At 45.7% G+C, this 18,315-nt stretch overlaps 5 non-coding genes across 5 annotated transcripts; all 5 read right to left on the minus strand.

Moving 5' to 3' along the window:
• Positions 1 to 4,156: 4,156 nt before the first annotated feature.
• LOC126292396 (U4 spliceosomal RNA) lies at positions 4,157 to 4,296 on the minus strand. Its single transcript, XR_007552133.1, has one exon. It is a non-coding gene; the product is annotated as a U4 spliceosomal RNA (small nuclear RNA).
• Positions 4,297 to 9,906: 5,610 nt separating this feature from the next.
• LOC126292397 (U4 spliceosomal RNA) lies at positions 9,907 to 10,046 on the minus strand. Its single transcript, XR_007552134.1, has one exon. It is a non-coding gene; the product is annotated as a U4 spliceosomal RNA (small nuclear RNA).
• A 2,282-nt stretch (positions 10,047 to 12,328) lies between these two features.
• On the minus strand, positions 12,329 to 12,468 carry LOC126292398 (U4 spliceosomal RNA). Its single transcript, XR_007552135.1, has one exon. It is a non-coding gene; the product is annotated as a U4 spliceosomal RNA (small nuclear RNA).
• A 2,282-nt stretch (positions 12,469 to 14,750) lies between these two features.
• On the minus strand, positions 14,751 to 14,890 carry LOC126292400 (U4 spliceosomal RNA). The gene has a single exon (XR_007552136.1). It is a non-coding gene; the product is annotated as a U4 spliceosomal RNA (small nuclear RNA).
• Positions 14,891 to 17,172: 2,282 nt separating this feature from the next.
• Positions 17,173 to 17,312, minus strand: LOC126292401 (U4 spliceosomal RNA). The gene has a single exon (XR_007552137.1). It is a non-coding gene; the product is annotated as a U4 spliceosomal RNA (small nuclear RNA).
• Positions 17,313 to 18,315: the final 1,003 nt, after the last annotated feature.

Raw genomic sequence — 18,315 nt, forward strand, 5'->3', positions numbered from 1 at the left:
GCTTGGATCGTCCGGAGATGTGGGTTCCAGGAGAGGCGACGGTCGAGGGTGACACCAAGGTACTTGAGAGTAGGTGTGAGGGTGATGGGACGGCCATAAATAGTAAGATAGAAATCAAGGAGACGGAAGGAACGAGTGGTTTTGCCTACAATGATCGCCTGGGTCTTGGAAGGATTGACCTTGAGCAACCACTGGTTACACCAAGTGGTGAACCGGTCAAGATAGGATTGGAGAAGGTGCTGGGAGCGTTGCAGGGTGGGAGCGAGGGCAAGGAAGGCAGTGTCATCGGCGTACTGGAGAAGGTGTAGGGGAGGTGCAGGTGGAGGCATGTCTGCCGTGTAAAGGAGGTAGAGAAGAGGGGAAAGGACGGAACCTTGGGGCACACCGGCGGAGGGGTAGAAGGTGTAGGAATCAGTGTTGTGGATGGTGACATAGGAAGGACGGTGGGAAAGGAAGGAAGCGACCAGACGGACATAGTTGAGAGGAAGAGCAAAGGTTTGGAGCTTGAAAAGGAGACCGGAATGCCACACACGGTCATATGCGCGTTCGAGGTCGAGGGAAAGGAAGATGGCGGAACGACGGGAATTGAGTTGTTCGGAGAGGAGGTGAGTGAGGTGAAGGAGGAGGTCATCGGCTGAGAAGGACGGCCGAAAGCCACATTGGGTAGGGGGGAGGAGGCGGTGTTGGTGAAGGTGCTTGTGTAGGCGGCGGGTAAGAATGGATTCCAGGACCTTGCTGAAGACCGAGGTAAGGCTGATGGGACGGTAGGAGGAGACAGCGGAAGGCGGTTTGTCGGGCTTGAGGAACATCAGGATCCGGGAGGTTTTCCACAGGTCGGGGTAGTAGCCGGTGGACAGGACCACATTGTAGAGCCTGGCCAATGTGGAGAGGAAGGAGGCAGGAGCTTCACGGAGGTGACGGTAAGTAACACGATCGTGACCGGGAGCAGTGTTGCGTTTAGGGCGAAGTGTAGCAATGATATCTTGAGTGGTGATTGGGGTATTTAGTTCTGTGTGTGTGATGTTGTCCAAGTACTGGAAGCCAGGAGCAAGCGGGGGGACAGAGGTATCAGTTCGATCACGGACATCAGGAAAGAGGGAATAATCGAACTGGGGATCGTCAGGGATGGTAAGGATATCGGAGAGGTAGGAGGCGAAATGGTTGGCCTTACTAAGGGCATCAGGGAAGGGGTGGTCATCATGAAGGAGAGGGTAGTAGGGAGAGGGTTTAGATCCGGTAAGGCGGCGGAAGGCTGACCAGTACTTGGACGAGTTGATAGGTAAGGTGGCATTAAGACGGGTGCATGTCTGTCGCCAGTCCCGGCGTTTCTTTGCCGTGAGTAAGTTCCTGATGTGTCGCTGTAGTTGCCGGTGGCGTCGTAGTGTGTCCTGGTCACGTGTGTGAAGGAAGGCACGGTAGAGCCGGCGGGATTCACGCAGGAGAAGGACGGCCTGTGGGGGTAAGGTGGGGCGGTGCGGATGGATGGCAATGGTAGGGACGTGGGCCTCCACGGCCTCAGACAAGGTCTGCTGGAGAAAGGAGGCAGCACGGGTAACGTCATCAGGTTGGTGGTAGGTGAGGGGGTGGCTATCGACCTGGAGAGCAAGGGAGTCCCGGTAGGCATTCCAGTTGGCACGGGAGTAGTCATGGACATATTTCGGGGGAGGGTCATGGCGCGGGTCGGGACGGGGGCGACGACCGTCTGATACAGTGAGGAGGACAGGGAGATGGTCACTGCCAATGGGATCAAGGACGTCCACCGCTATGCGGCCAAGCAGGGTGGGGGAGGCTAGGACGACATCGGGAGTGGTATTGGATTCAGGGCGGGTGTGTTGGGGAATTGGAAGGACGTCGCCTTGGAGGGTGGCAAGGAACCGATACCTAGCGCCTGACACTGCTATTTATACCTGACGTTCGTTCCAAACACCTACAGGTACTTGCATCATTGCAACCCATCAGTATTACCTTACACTACTCTAGTTCCATTGGGGGAAACAAATACAGAAATATGCAGGAAACAAAACCAGTAAAACACATTTTATTGGAGGCAGACACTCTGTTCTTGCCTCCTTGTGTCTAATAGTTGCTTACACACCCGCTTACCGCCATCTTAAACGCTCTAAACTGCACAGTAGTTCTCTCCTTGGCCGTCAGGCGCGCTACTGCCCACTCGCCTAGCCCCACACAGACGAAAGTGGCACAACCTCAGTTAGCAAATACCGGCACACCCATTAAGACTCATCGTTAGATTTTATTATTTTGTGGCTGCTGGTTAGTACTAGACACCAAAAAAACTGCCAACTGCATTTACATTAACCATAACACTTCTCAGCAAAAGCTGTTTCACGCACTGTGCAGTAAAATGCTAGTTTTACTCGAATCATGCCGTGAAATTGATTAATGTCGATGGGTGAAATATTTGTGTAACAGATTAGGCACCCTAGAAACACAATGAAATGAGATTTACAAATCCTCTCATGTATCTGGGTGAAGTTGTTGACATGAGTTTACCTTGCAGGAAAGTACAACTAGAAATCAGTCAGTAAATTGCTTCATAGCGCTGGGGACACGTGCTGCAGTCTTAAATATACAAGATACACGCTTATTCCACATTGCGCCAAACAACCTGCAAAACTATATATATATTTTGGACTCCTTTACTGTTGTTGTCCAAGAAGAGACATAGAAAGCTAACAGTATCCAAACCTGCCTGCTGTGTCATTGGCCCCAGCTAATATACTGCCTGACAAAAATTAAAATATCTGAATGTGTGCTAAATAGTATCTCGAGTCCAAGTGCCAACCATTCATAACAGATCCAAACAATAAGACATTTTCTATGGGTCCATTTCTACTATAGTAGGCAGCAAATATTGCTCTCCTTGCATATAGGAAGAGTCATATTCTCAAATGAAGAGAGGCAGAAAAAATGAGTCACCACAAGCCAACTGCTTCTGCTCTCAAAGAATGTAAGACTCCTGCTACAATTCTCACCTACACTTGCTCTACCACTGTGTTTTTCATTGCATTCTTTGATTTATATTCACAGATACAGTCACAAAATTTACCCCACAAGCATTGGTTCCCTCCCTTCAGTATTCCACATGCAATACATTCTCATAGCACACTGGACCCTCATTAAGCTCGCCATCCCATTTAAACTATCACACTGTATTATCTGTCACATTTCCACAGCAAATACACAGTTCAAGGAATACACCAAGAAATGCACTAATCACACTGTTCAAAAAGGAAATGCCATGGCTGCAGCCAACCAAATTCTACTGCGCAATCACTGTTATCACTGCATGAGGGAGATTTTCCACCAGTAGCCCTTAGATGAAACATGTAGGATAAATAAAGGTTCAACAAAACCTCAACATCAGGGACTGCATTAGCTACCATCCAAATAGCTACTAGCCCTTACCTTTCTTTCAATCCCTCTGCTCTGCACACTACAGAACATGTATGTATTCTCAAAATGAGGCAACCCCTTGCACAACATTACAGTTCTTCCTGTTTCATGTAACACACACCAGATAGGACACTGTCATCAATGTGAGTGCTCTTACTAGGCACTGTGCAGCCTAACACATCAATCATCTCAAGTCAACAAACTCATTGCCTAATATTATCAACAGCAGTTCCATGGTCATAAGTTCTAATTATCAAGGTGTACACACAGCAAGGATCAAACATGCATCTAATGATCAGGACACAAACACAAAATATAACACTGGCAGTGCTGTGAAAATGATTTAAGTACAACACCTGCCTCCCACACACTCACCAACTCTCACTGTACTGCCCTAGTCTCCTCCACTAAATTGTGACAGAAGTTTTGTCAAATCCTACATTTATCAGTAACCACTGCATGTGTGTACCACAAGTATGCTATGGAGCAAGAATTGCCGCTAGACAGAACCACATTTCAACTGTCCACATTGGCATCTTTATTCACACATAGCAGTTGCACAACATCTTACACTGAGGAGAATGTTTCTCACCAGCTCCCAAACACATGTACACAATTCATCAGTGAACACAGACTGGTCTGTGTACATTGTCCCTAACAACCATCAGCCAAACACTTCCACAAGTGCACAATGACTTCACAGATAAACACAGCTTGAAGCATTGTTTCCATGAGACTTACACCCCCTCAGAGGCTTCCAAAAATTGCCATAGAGACGGTATTGCACGTCTCTCTGGCGGGGTATTGGTAAAAGTTTTCAACTAGCAATAATCGCACCTCAGTTATGCTTCATTGGTTACGATATTGCCACTGCGCAAAGATTAACTACCTAGCTTTTTTTTTTTTTTTTTTTTTTTTCCTTTATTGTGATTTTAATACCTGTGACAAACAGGTAGGCCGGCAGCGGACCAAGTATGCCGCTCTTCGGCCTCAGAGTATACACAGAACAGAGATGAGTGAGATATAAAAACAATCAAGACGGCGGGGTACAAACAGTAGACAAAACAGAGTTAAAACGGAGTCGGTCACGTGCGTAGCACAATGGATAAAAGCGGAGAAACACGGTGCACAAACGCAGATGGCAGATGGCCACACGTGAACCAGCGGAGCACAAACGACGAAACACAAACACACTGCAGGAGAGTCGAGGCACAAACACATGCGATGGTCTTCGGCGTAGGACGATGAAAGTAACTGATGGAAGACAGCAGAGTCGTGGCCTGCCAAGGGGAAAAGGTGTGGGGAAGAGGAGAGAGAGGGGGAGGGGAAGATGCCAGTGGAGGAGAGGGATGGAGGAGAAGGGGGAGGGTAGGGGGAGTGGAAGCCCAAGGAGAAAGGGGAGGGGAGGGAGGGAGAGAAGGGAGAGAGGGTGCCCACAGGAAAAGGAGAGGAGAGGGAAGGTAAGGCTCAAAGTTGGTAGGAGGGGTAGATGGAGGGGAGGAGGGCATCATCAGGGAGGGGGAGTTGACGGAAGCCACCGAGGGAGAGGGTGTGGAGGGTGTAAAGATGGAGAGCAGGTGGGATATAGGAATGCAGGCGCGGCAGCGGGTTGGGGTGGGAGAGGATGGGAGAGACAAGAGGGTGTGGAGGATCAAGCTTGCGGGAGGTGTAGAGGATCCGTAACCGTTCGAGGAAAAGGAGGAGGTGCGGGAAGGGAATCAGGTCATAGAGGATCCGCGTGGGGGAAGGGAGACGGATGCGATAGGCGAGGCGGAGCGCATGGCGTTCTAGGATCTGAATGGACTTGTAGAAGGTAGGAGGGGCAGAGATCCAGGCGGGATGAGCATAGCAAAGGATAGGACGGATGAGGGACTTGTAGGTGTAGAGGATGGTGGAAGGGTCCAGACCCCATGTACGGCCAGAAAGGAGCTTAAGGAGGCGGAGGCGGGAGCGTGCCTTGGCTTGGATCGTCCGGAGATGTGGGTTCCAGGAGAGGCGACGGTCGAGGGTGACACCAAGGTACTTGAGAGTAGGTGTGAGGGTGATGGGACGGCCATAAATAGTAAGATAGAAATCAAGGAGACGGAAGGAACGAGTGGTTTTGCCTACAATGATCGCCTGGGTCTTGGAAGGATTGACCTTGAGCAACCACTGGTTACACCAAGTGGTGAACCGGTCAAGATAGGATTGGAGAAGGTGCTGGGAGCGTTGCAGGGTGGGAGCGAGGGCAAGGAAGGCAGTGTCATCGGCGTACTGGAGAAGGTGTAGGGGAGGTGCAGGTGGAGGCATGTCTGCCGTGTAAAGGAGGTAGAGAAGAGGGGAAAGGACGGAACCTTGGGGCACACCGGCGGAGGGGTAGAAGGTGTAGGAATCAGTGTTGTGGATGGTGACATAGGAAGGACGGTGGGAAAGGAAGGAAGCGACCAGACGGACATAGTTGAGAGGAAGAGCAAAGGTTTGGAGCTTGAAAAGGAGACCGGAATGCCACACACGGTCATATGCGCGTTCGAGGTCGAGGGAAAGGAAGATGGCGGAACGACGGGAATTGAGTTGTTCGGAGAGGAGGTGAGTGAGGTGAAGGAGGAGGTCATCGGCTGAGAAGGACGGCCGAAAGCCACATTGGGTAGGGGGGAGGAGGCGGTGTTGGTGAAGGTGCTTGTGTAGGCGGCGGGTAAGAATGGATTCCAGGACCTTGCTGAAGACCGAGGTAAGGCTGATGGGACGGTAGGAGGAGACAGCGGAAGGCGGTTTGTCGGGCTTGAGGAACATCAGGATCCGGGAGGTTTTCCACAGGTCGGGGTAGTAGCCGGTGGACAGGACCACATTGTAGAGCCTGGCCAATGTGGAGAGGAAGGAGGCAGGAGCTTCACGGAGGTGACGGTAAGTAACACGATCGTGACCGGGAGCAGTGTTGCGTTTAGGGCGAAGTGTAGCAATGATATCTTGAGTGGTGATTGGGGTATTTAGTTCTGTGTGTGTGATGTTGTCCAAGTACTGGAAGCCAGGAGCAAGCGGGGGGACAGAGGTATCAGTTCGATCACGGACATCAGGAAAGAGGGAATAATCGAACTGGGGATCGTCAGGGATGGTAAGGATATCGGAGAGGTAGGAGGCGAAATGGTTGGCCTTACTAAGGGCATCAGGGAAGGGGTGGTCATCATGAAGGAGGGGGTAGTAGGGAGAGGGTTTAGATCCGGTAAGGCGGCGGAAGGCTGACCAGTACTTGGACGAGTTGATAGGTAAGGTGGCATTAAGACGGGTGCATGTCTGTCGCCAGTCCCGGCGTTTCTTTGCCGTGAGTAAGTTCCTGATGTGTCGCTGTAGTTGCCGGTGGCGTCGTAGAGTGTCCTGGTCACGTGTGTGAAGGAAGGCACGGTAGAGCCGGCGGGATTCACGCAGGAGAAGGACGGCCTGTGGGGGTAAGGTGGGGCGGTGCGGATGGATGGCAATGGTAGGGACGTGGGCCTCCACGGCCTCAGACAAGGTCTGCTGGAGAAAGGAGGCAGCACGGGTAACGTCATCAGGTTGGTGGTAGGTGAGGGGGTGGCTATCGACCTGGAGAGCAAGGGAGTCCCGGTAGGCATTCCAGTTGGCACGGGAGTAGTCATGGACATATTTCGGGGGAGGGTCATGGCGCGGGTCGGGACGGGGGCGACGACCGTCTGATACAGTGAGGAGGACAGGGAGATGGTCACTGCCAATGGGATCAAGGACGTCCACCGCTATGCGGCCAAGCAGGGTGGGGGAGGCTAGGACGACATCGGGAGTGGTATTGGATTCAGGGCGGGTGTGTTGGGGAATTGGAAGGACGTCGCCTTGGAGGGTGGCAAGGAACCGATGCCACCGCCTTAACTGGGCGGCAGAACGACTATGGATGTTAAGGTCGGCGGCGATCACGTAGGAGGAGAAGGTACGGTCGATGTGGGAAAGGAAGTCGAAAGGAATAGGTGCAGCGGGGCGGACATAGATGGTGGCACAGGTAAGGGTAAGGCCGGGGAAGAAGAGACTAAGGATCAAGTGTTCTGTGGGGTCAGGAAGGAGGGGTTGGAGCCGGACAGGGATCTGGCGGTGGTGGCCAATGGCAACTCCGCCACGCGCTATCTGGAGTGGATTGTCAGACCGGTGAAGGAGGTAGGGCGAGGTGTGGACGGTGTGGTGGGGCTGAAGAAAGGTTTCGTTCAGAAGGAAGGCATCCACACGGTGGGTAACTACCTAGCGCCTGACACTGCTATTTATACCTGACGTTCGTTCCAAACACCTACAGGTACTTGCATCATTGCAACCCATCAGTATTACCTTACACTACTCTAGTTCCATTGGGGGAAACAAATACAGAAATATGCAGGAAACAAAACCAGTAAAACACATTTTATTGGAGGCAGACACTCTGTTCTTGCCTCCTTGTGTCTAATAGTTGCTTACACACCCGCTTACCGCCATCTTAAACGCTCTAAACTGCACAGTAGTTCTCTCCTTGGCCGTCAGGCGCGCTACTGCCCACTCGCCTAGCCCCACACAGACGAAAGTGGCACAACCTCAGTTAGCAAATACCGGCACACCCATTAAGACTCATCGTTAGATTTTATTATTTTGTGGCTGCTGGTTAGTACTAGACACCAAAAAAACTGCCAACTGCATTTACATTAACCATAACACTTCTCAGCAAAAGCTGTTTCACGCACTGTGCAGTAAAATGCTAGTTTTACTCGAATCATGCCGTGAAATTGATTAATGTCGATGGGTGAAATATTTGTGTAACAGATTAGGCACCCTAGAAACACAATGAAATGAGATTTACAAATCCTCTCATGTATCTGGGTGAAGTTGTTGACATGAGTTTACCTTGCAGGAAAGTACAACTAGAAATCAGTCAGTAAATTGCTTCATAGCGCTGGGGACACGTGCTGCAGTCTTAAATATACAAGATACACGCTTATTCCACATTGCGCCAAACAACCTGCAAAACTATATATATATTTTGGACTCCTTTACTGTTGTTGTCCAAGAAGAGACATAGAAAGCTAACAGTATCCAAACCTGCCTGCTGTGTCATTGGCCCCAGCTAATATACTGCCTGACAAAAATTAAAATATCTGAATGTGTGCTAAATAGTATCTCGAGTCCAAGTGCCAACCATTCATAACAGATCCAAACAATAAGACATTTTCTATGGGTCCATTTCTACTATAGTAGGCAGCAAATATTGCTCTCCTTGCATATAGGAAGAGTCATATTCTCAAATGAAGAGAGGCAGAAAAAATGAGTCACCACAAGCCAACTGCTTCTGCTCTCAAAGAATGTAAGACTCCTGCTACAATTCTCACCTACACTTGCTCTACCACTGTGTTTTTCATTGCATTCTTTGATTTATATTCACAGATACAGTCACAAAATTTACCCCACAAGCATTGGTTCCCTCCCTTCAGTATTCCACATGCAATACATTCTCATAGCACACTGGACCCTCATTAAGCTCGCCATCCCATTTAAACTATCACACTGTATTATCTGTCACATTTCCACAGCAAATACACAGTTCAAGGAATACACCAAGAAATGCACTAATCACACTGTTCAAAAAGGAAATGCCATGGCTGCAGCCAACCAAATTCTACTGCGCAATCACTGTTATCACTGCATGAGGGAGATTTTCCACCAGTAGCCCTTAGATGAAACATGTAGGATAAATAAAGGTTCAACAAAACCTCAACATCAGGGACTGCATTAGCTACCATCCAAATAGCTACTAGCCCTTACCTTTCTTTCAATCCCTCTGCTCTGCACACTACAGAACAGAACATGTATGTATTCTCAAAATGAGGCAACCCCTTGCACAACATTACAGTTCTTCCTGTTTCATGTAACACACACCAGATAGGACACTGTCATCAATGTGAGTGCTCTTACTAGGCACTGTGCAGCCTAACACATCAATCATCTCAAGTCAACAAACTCATTGCCTAATATTATCAACAGCAGTTCCATGGTCATAAGTTCTAATTATCAAGGTGTACACACAGCAAGGATCAAACATGCATCTAATGATCAGGACACAAACACAAAATATAACACTGGCAGTGCTGTGAAAATGATTTAAGTACAACACCTGCCTCCCACACACTCACCAACTCTCACTGTACTGCCCTAGTCTCCTCCACTAAATTGTGACAGAAGTTTTGTCAAATCCTACATTTATCAGTAACCACTGCATGTGTGTACCACAAGTATGCTATGGAGCAAGAATTGCCGCTAGACAGAACCACATTTCAACTGTCCACATTGGCATCTTTATTCACACATAGCAGTTGCACAACATCTTACACTGAGGAGAATGTTTCTCACCAGCTCCCAAACACATGTACACAATTCATCAGTGAACACAGACTGGTCTGTGTACATTGTCCCTAACAACCATCAGCCAAACACTTCCACAAGTGCACAATGACTTCACAGATAAACACAGCTTGAAGCATTGTTTCCATGAGACTTACACCCCCTCAGAGGCTTCCAAAAATTGCCATAGAGACGGTATTGCACGTCTCTCTGGCGGGGTATTGGTAAAAGTTTTCAACTAGCAATAATCGCACCTCAGTTATGCTTCATTGGTTACGATATTGCCACTGCGCAAAGATTAACTACCTAGCGCCTGACACTGCTATTTATACCTGACGTTCGTTCCAAACACCTACAGGTACTTGCATCATTGCAACCCATCAGTATTACCTTACACTACTCTAGTTCCATTGGGGGAAACAAATACAGAAATATGCAGGAAACAAAACCAGTAAAACACATTTTATTGGAGGCAGACACTCTGTTCTTGCCTCCTTGTGTCTAATAGTTGCTTACACACCCGCTTACCGCCATCTTAAACGCTCTAAACTGCACAGTAGTTCTCTCCTTGGCCGTCAGGCGCGCTACTGCCCACTCGCCTAGCCCCACACAGACGAAAGTGGCACAACCTCAGTTAGCAAATACCGGCACACCCATTAAGACTCATCGTTAGATTTTATTATTTTGTGGCTGCTGGTTAGTACTAGACACCAAAAAAACTGCCAACTGCATTTACATTAACCATAACACTTCTCAGCAAAAGCTGTTTCACGCACTGTGCAGTAAAATGCTAGTTTTACTCGAATCATGCCGTGAAATTGATTAATGTCGATGGGTGAAATATTTGTGTAACAGATTAGGCACCCTAGAAACACAATGAAATGAGATTTACAAATCCTCTCATGTATCTGGGTGAAGTTGTTGACATGAGTTTACCTTGCAGGAAAGTACAACTAGAAATCAGTCAGTAAATTGCTTCATAGCGCTGGGGACACGTGCTGCAGTCTTAAATATACAAGATACACGCTTATTCCACATTGCGCCAAACAACCTGCAAAACTATATATATATTTTGGACTCCTTTACTGTTGTTGTCCAAGAAGAGACATAGAAAGCTAACAGTATCCAAACCTGCCTGCTGTGTCATTGGCCCCAGCTAATATACTGCCTGACAAAAATTAAAATATCTGAATGTGTGCTAAATAGTATCTCGAGTCCAAGTGCCAACCATTCATAACAGATCCAAACAATAAGACATTTTCTATGGGTCCATTTCTACTATAGTAGGCAGCAAATATTGCTCTCCTTGCATATAGGAAGAGTCATATTCTCAAATGAAGAGAGGCAGAAAAAATGAGTCACCACAAGCCAACTGCTTCTGCTCTCAAAGAATGTAAGACTCCTGCTACAATTCTCACCTACACTTGCTCTACCACTGTGTTTTTCATTGCATTCTTTGATTTATATTCACAGATACAGTCACAAAATTTACCCCACAAGCATTGGTTCCCTCCCTTCAGTATTCCACATGCAATACATTCTCATAGCACACTGGACCCTCATTAAGCTCGCCATCCCATTTAAACTATCACACTGTATTATCTGTCACATTTCCACAGCAAATACACAGTTCAAGGAATACACCAAGAAATGCACTAATCACACTGTTCAAAAAGGAAATGCCATGGCTGCAGCCAACCAAATTCTACTGCGCAATCACTGTTATCACTGCATGAGGGAGATTTTCCACCAGTAGCCCTTAGATGAAACATGTAGGATAAATAAAGGTTCAACAAAACCTCAACATCAGGGACTGCATTAGCTACCATCCAAATAGCTACTAGCCCTTACCTTTCTTTCAATCCCTCTGCTCTGCACACTACAGAACATGTATGTATTCTCAAAATGAGGCAACCCCTTGCACAACATTACAGTTCTTCCTGTTTCATGTAACACACACCAGATAGGACACTGTCATCAATGTGAGTGCTCTTACTAGGCACTGTGCAGCCTAACACATCAATCATCTCAAGTCAACAAACTCATTGCCTAATATTATCAACAGCAGTTCCATGGTCATAAGTTCTAATTATCAAGGTGTACACACAGCAAGGATCAAACATGCATCTAATGATCAGGACACAAACACAAATTATAACACTGGCAATGCTGTGAAAATTATTTAAGTACAACACCTGCCTCCCACACACTCACCAACTCTCACTGTACTGCCCTAGTCTCCTCCACTAAATTGTGACAGAAGTTTTGTCAAATCCCACATTTATCAGTAACCACTGCATGTGTGTACTACAAGTATGCTATGGAGCAAGAATTGCCGCTAGACAGAACCACATTTCAACTGTCCACATTGGCATCTTTATTCACACATAGCAGTTGCACAACATCTTACACTGAGGAGAATGTTTCTCACCAGCTCCCAAACACATGTACACAATTCATCAGTGAACACAGACTGGTCTGTGTACATTGTCCCTAACAACCATCAGCCAAACACTTCCACAAGTGCACAATGACTTCACAGATAAACACAGCTTGAAGCATTGTTTCCATGAGACTTACACCCCCTCAGAGGCTTCCAAAAATTGCCATAGAGACGGTATTGCACGTCTCTCTGGCGGGGTATTGGTAAAAGTTTTCAACTAGCAATAATCGCACCTCAGTTATGCTTCATTGGTTACGATATTGCCACTGCGCAAAGATTAACTACCTAGCGCCTGACACTGCTATTTATACCTGACGTTCGTTCCAAACACCTACAGGTACTTGCATCATTGCAACCCATCAGTATTACCTTACACTACTCTAGTTCCATTGGGGGAAACAAATACAGAAATATGCAGGAAACAAAACCAGTAAAACACATTTTATTGGAGGCAGACACTCTGTTCTTGCCTCCTTGTGTCTAATAGTTGCTTACACACCCGCTTACCGCCATCTTAAACGCTCTAAACTGCACAGTAGTTCTCTCCTTGGCCGTCAGGCGCGCTACTGCCCACTCGCCTAGCCCCACACAGACGAAAGTGGCACAACCTCAGTTAGCAAATACCGGCACACCCATTAAGACTCATCGTTAGATTTTATTATTTTGTGGCTGCTGGTTAGTACTAGACACCAAAAAAACTGCCAACTGCATTTACATTAACCATAACACTTCTCAGCAAAAGCTGTTTCACGCACTGTGCAGTAAAATGCTAGTTTTACTCGAATCATGCCGTGAAATTGATTAATGTCGATGGGTGAAATATTTGTGTAACAGATTAGGCACCCTAGAAACACAATGAAATGAGATTTACAAATCCTCTCATGTATCTGGGTGAAGTTGTTGACATGAGTTTACCTTGCAGGAAAGTACAACTAGAAATCAGTCAGTAAATTGCTTCATAGCGCTGGGGACACGTGCTGCAGTCTTAAATATACAAGATACACGCTTATTCCACATTGCGCCAAACAACCTGCAAAACTATATATATATTTTGGACTCCTTTACTGTTGTTGTCCAAGAAGAGACATAGAAAGCTAACAGTATCCAAACCTGCCTGCTGTGTCATTGGCCCCAGCTAATATACTGCCTGACAAAAATTAAAATATCTGAATGTGTGCTAAATAGTATCTCGAGTCCAAGTGCCAACCATTCATAACAGATCCAAACAATAAGACATTTTCTATGGGTCCATTTCTACTATAGTAGGCAGCAAATATTGCTCTCCTTGCATATAGGAAGAGTCATATTCTCAAATGAAGAGAGGCAGAAAAAATGAGTCACCACAAGCCAACTGCTTCTGCTCTCAAAGAATGTAAGACTCCTGCTACAATTCTCACCTACACTTGCTCTACCACTGTGTTTTTCATTGCATTCTTTGATTTATATTCACAGATACAGTCACAAAATTTACCCCACAAGCATTGGTTCCCTCCCTTCAGTATTCCACATGCAATACATTCTCATAGCACACTGGACCCTCATTAAGCTCGCCATCCCATTTAAACTATCACACTGTATTATCTGTCACATTTCCACAGCAAATACACAGTTCAAGGAATACACCAAGAAATGCACTAATCACACTGTTCAAAAAGGAAATGCCATGGCTGCAGCCAACCAAATTCTACTGCGCAATCACTGTTATCACTGCATGAGGGAGATTTTCCACCAGTAGCCCTTAGATGAAACATGTAGGATAAATAAAGGTTCAACAAAACCTCAACATCAGGGACTGCATTAGCTACCATCCAAATAGCTACTAGCCCTTACCTTTCTTTCAATCCCTCTGCTCTGCACACTACAGAACATGTATGTATTCTCAAAATGAGGCAACCCCTTGCACAACATTACAGTTCTTCCTGTTTCATGTAACACACACCAGATAGGACACTGTCATCAATGTGAGTGCTCTTACTAGGCACTGTGCAGCCTAACACATCAATCATCTCAAGTCAACAAACTCATTGCCTAATATTATCAACAGCAGTTCCATGGTCATAAGTTCTAATTATCAAGGTGTACACACAGCAAGGATCAAACATGCATCTAATGATCAGGACACAAACACAAAATATAACACTGGCAGTGCTGTGAAAATGATTTAAGTACAACACCTGCCTCCCACACACTCACCAACTCTCACTGTACTGCCCTAGTCTCCTCCACTAAATTGTGACAGAAGTTTTGTCAAATCCTACATTTATCAGTAACCACTGCATGTGTGTACCACAAGTATGCTATGGAGCAAGAATTGCCGCTAGACAGAACCACATTTCAACTGTCCACATTGGCATCTTTATTCACACATAGCAGTTGCACAACATCTTACACTGAGGAGAATGTTTCTCACCAGCTCCCAAACACATGTACACAATTCATCAGTGAACACAGACTGGTCTGTGTACATTGTCCCTAACAACCATCAGCCAAACACTTCCACAAGTGCACAATGACTTCACAGATAAACACAGCTTGAAGCATTGTTTCCATGAGACTTACACCCCCTCAGAGGCTTCCAAAAATTGCCATAGAGACGGTATTGCACGTCTCTCTGGCGGGGTATTGGTAAAAGTTTTCAACTAGCAATAATCGCACCTCAGTTATGCTTCATTGGTTACGATATTGCCACTGCGCAAAGATTAACTACCTAGCGCCTGACACTGCTATTTATACCTGACGTTCGTTCCAAACACCTACAGGTACTTGCATCATTGCAACCCATCAGTATTACCTTACACTACTCTAGTTCCATTGGGGGAAACAAATACAGAAATATGCAGGAAACAAAACCAGTAAAACACATTTTATTGGAGGCAGACACTCTGTTCTTGCCTCCTTGTGTCTAATAGTTGCTTACACACCCGCTTACCGCCATCTTAAACGCTCTAAACTGCACAGTAGTTCTCTCCTTGGCCGTCAGGCGCGCTACTGCCCACTCGCCTAGCCCCACACAGACGAAAGTGGCACAACCTCAGTTAGCAAATACCGGCACACCCATTAAGACTCATCGTTAGATTTTATTATTTTGTGGCTGCTGGTTAGTACTAGACACCAAAAAAACTGCCAACTGCATTTACATTAACCATAACACTTCTCAGCAAAAGCTGTTTCACGCACTGTGCAGTAAAATGCTAGTTTTACTCGAATCATGCCGTGAAATTGATTAATGTCGATGGGTGAAATATTTGTGTAACAGATTAGGCACCCTAGAAACACAATGAAATGAGATTTACAAATCCTCTCATGTATCTGGGTGAAGTTGTTGACATGAGTTTACCTTGCAGGAAAGTACAACTAGAAATCAGTCAGTAAATTGCTTCATAGCGCTGGGGACACGTGCTGCAGTCTTAAATATACAAGATACACGCTTATTCCACATTGCGCCAAACAACCTGCAAAACTATATATATATTTTGGACTCCTTTACTGTTGTTGTCCAAGAAGAGACATAGAAAGCTAACAGTATCCAAACCTGCCTGCTGTGTCATTGGCCCCAGCTAATATACTGCCTGACAAAAATTAAAATATCTGAATGTGTGCTAAATAGTATCTCGAGTCCAAGTGCCAACCATTCATAACAGATCCAAACAATAAGACATTTTCTATGGGTCCATTTCTACTATAGTAGGCAGCAAATATTGCTCTCCTTGCATATAGGAAGAGTCATATTCTCAAATGAAGAGAGGCAGAAAAAATGAGTCACCACAAGCCAACTGCTTCTGCTCTCAAAGAATGTAAGACTCCTGCTACAATTCTCACCTACACTTGCTCTACCACTGTGTTTTTCATTGCATTCTTTGATTTATATTCACAGATACAGTCACAAAATTTACCCCACAAGCATTGGTTCCCTCCCTTCAGTATTCCACATGCAATACATTCTCATAGCACACTGGACCCTCATTAAGCTCGCCATCCCATTTAAACTATCACACTGTATTATCTGTCACATTTCCACAGCAAATACACAGTTCAAGGAATACACCAAGAAATGCACTAATCACACTGTTCAAAAAGGAAATGCCATGGCTGCAGCCAACCAAATTCTACTGCGCAATCACTGTTATCACTGCATGAGGGAGATTTTCCACCAGTAGCCCTTAGATGAAACATGTAGGATAAATAAAGGTTCAACAAAACCTCAACATCAGGGACTGCATTAGCTACCATCCAAATAGCTACTAGCCCTTACCTTTCTTTCAATCCCTCTGCTCTGCACACTACAGAACATGTATGTATTCTCAAAATGAGGCAACCCCTTGCACAACATTACAGTTCTTCCTGTTTCATGTAACACACACCAGATAGGACACTGTCATCAATGTGAGTGCTCTTACTAGGCACTGTGCAGCCTAACACATCAATCATCTCAAGTCAACAAACTCATTGCCTAATATTATCAACAGCAGTTCCATGGTCATAAGTTCTAATTATCAAGGTGTACACACAGCAAGGATCAAACATGCATCTAATGATCAGGACACAAACACAAAATATAACACTGGCAGTGCTGTGAAAATGATTTAAGTACAACACCTGCCTCCCACACACTCACCAACTCTCACTGTACTGCCCTAGTCTCCTCCACTAAATTGTGACAGAAGTTTTGTCAAATCCTACATTTATCAGTAACCACTGCATGTGTGTACCACAAGTATGCTATGGAGCAAGAATTGCCGCTAGACAGAACCACATTTCAACTGTCCACATTGGCATCTTTATTCACACATAGCAGTTGCACAACATCTTACACTGAGGAGAATGTTTCTCACCAGCTCCCAAACACATGTACACAATTCATCAGTGAACACAGACTGGTCTGTGTACATTGTCCCTAACAACCATCAGCCAAACACTTCCACAAGTGCACAATGACTTCACAGATAAACACAGCTTGAAGCATTGTTTCCATGAGACTTACACCCCCTCAGAGGCTTCCAAAAATTGCCATAGAGACGGTATTGCACGTCTCTCTGGCGGGGTATTGGTAAAAGTTTTCAACTAGCAATAATCGCACCTCAGTTATGCTTCATTGGTTACGATATTGCCACTGCGCAAAGATTAACTACCTAGCGCCTGACACTGCTATTTATACCTGACGTTCGTTCCAAACACCTACAGGTACTTGCATCATTGCAACCCATCAGTATTACCTTACACTACTCTAGTTCCATTGGGGGAAACAAATACAGAAATATGCAGGAAACAAAACCAGTAAAACACATTTTATTGGAGGCAGACACTCTGTTCTTGCCTCCTTGTGTCTAATAGTTGCTTACACACCCGCTTACCGCCATCTTAAACGCTCTAAACTGCACAGTAGTTCTCTCCTTGGCCGTCAGGCGCGCTACTGCCCACTCGCCTAGCCCCACACAGACGAAAGTGGCACAACCTCAGTTAGCAAATACCGGCACACCCATTAAGACTCATCGTTAGATTTTATTATTTTGTGGCTGCTGGTTAGTACTAGACACCAAAAAAACTGCCAACTGCATTTACATTAACCATAACACTTCTCAGCAAAAGCTGTTTCACGCACTGTGCAGTAAAATGCTAGTTTTACTCGAATCATGCCGTGAAATTGATTAATGTCGATGGGTGAAATATTTGTGTAACAGATTAGGCACCCTAGAAACACAATGAAATGAGATTTACAAATCCTCTCATGTATCTGGGTGAAGTTGTTGACATGAGTTTACCTTGCAGGAAAGTACAACTAGAAATCAGTCAGTAAATTGCTTCATAGCGCTGGGGACACGTGCTGCAGTCTTAAACATACAAGATACACGCTTATTCCACATTGCGCCAAACAACCTGCAAAACTATATATATATTTTGGACTCCTTTACTGTTGTTGTCCAAGAAGAGACATAGAAAGCTAACAGTATCCAAACCTGCCTGCTGTGTCATTGGCCCCAGCTAATATACTGCCTGACAAAAATTAAAATATCTGAATGTGTGCTAAATAGTATCTCGAGTCCAAGTGCCAACCATTCATAACAGATCCAAACAATAAGACATTTTCTATGGGTCCATTTCTACTATAGTAGGCAGCAAATATTGCT

The sequence above is a fragment of the Schistocerca gregaria genome, chromosome 9, assembly GCF_023897955.1.
Source record: "Schistocerca gregaria isolate iqSchGreg1 chromosome 9, iqSchGreg1.2, whole genome shotgun sequence".
Lineage (NCBI taxonomy): Eukaryota > Metazoa > Arthropoda > Insecta > Orthoptera > Acrididae > Schistocerca > Schistocerca gregaria.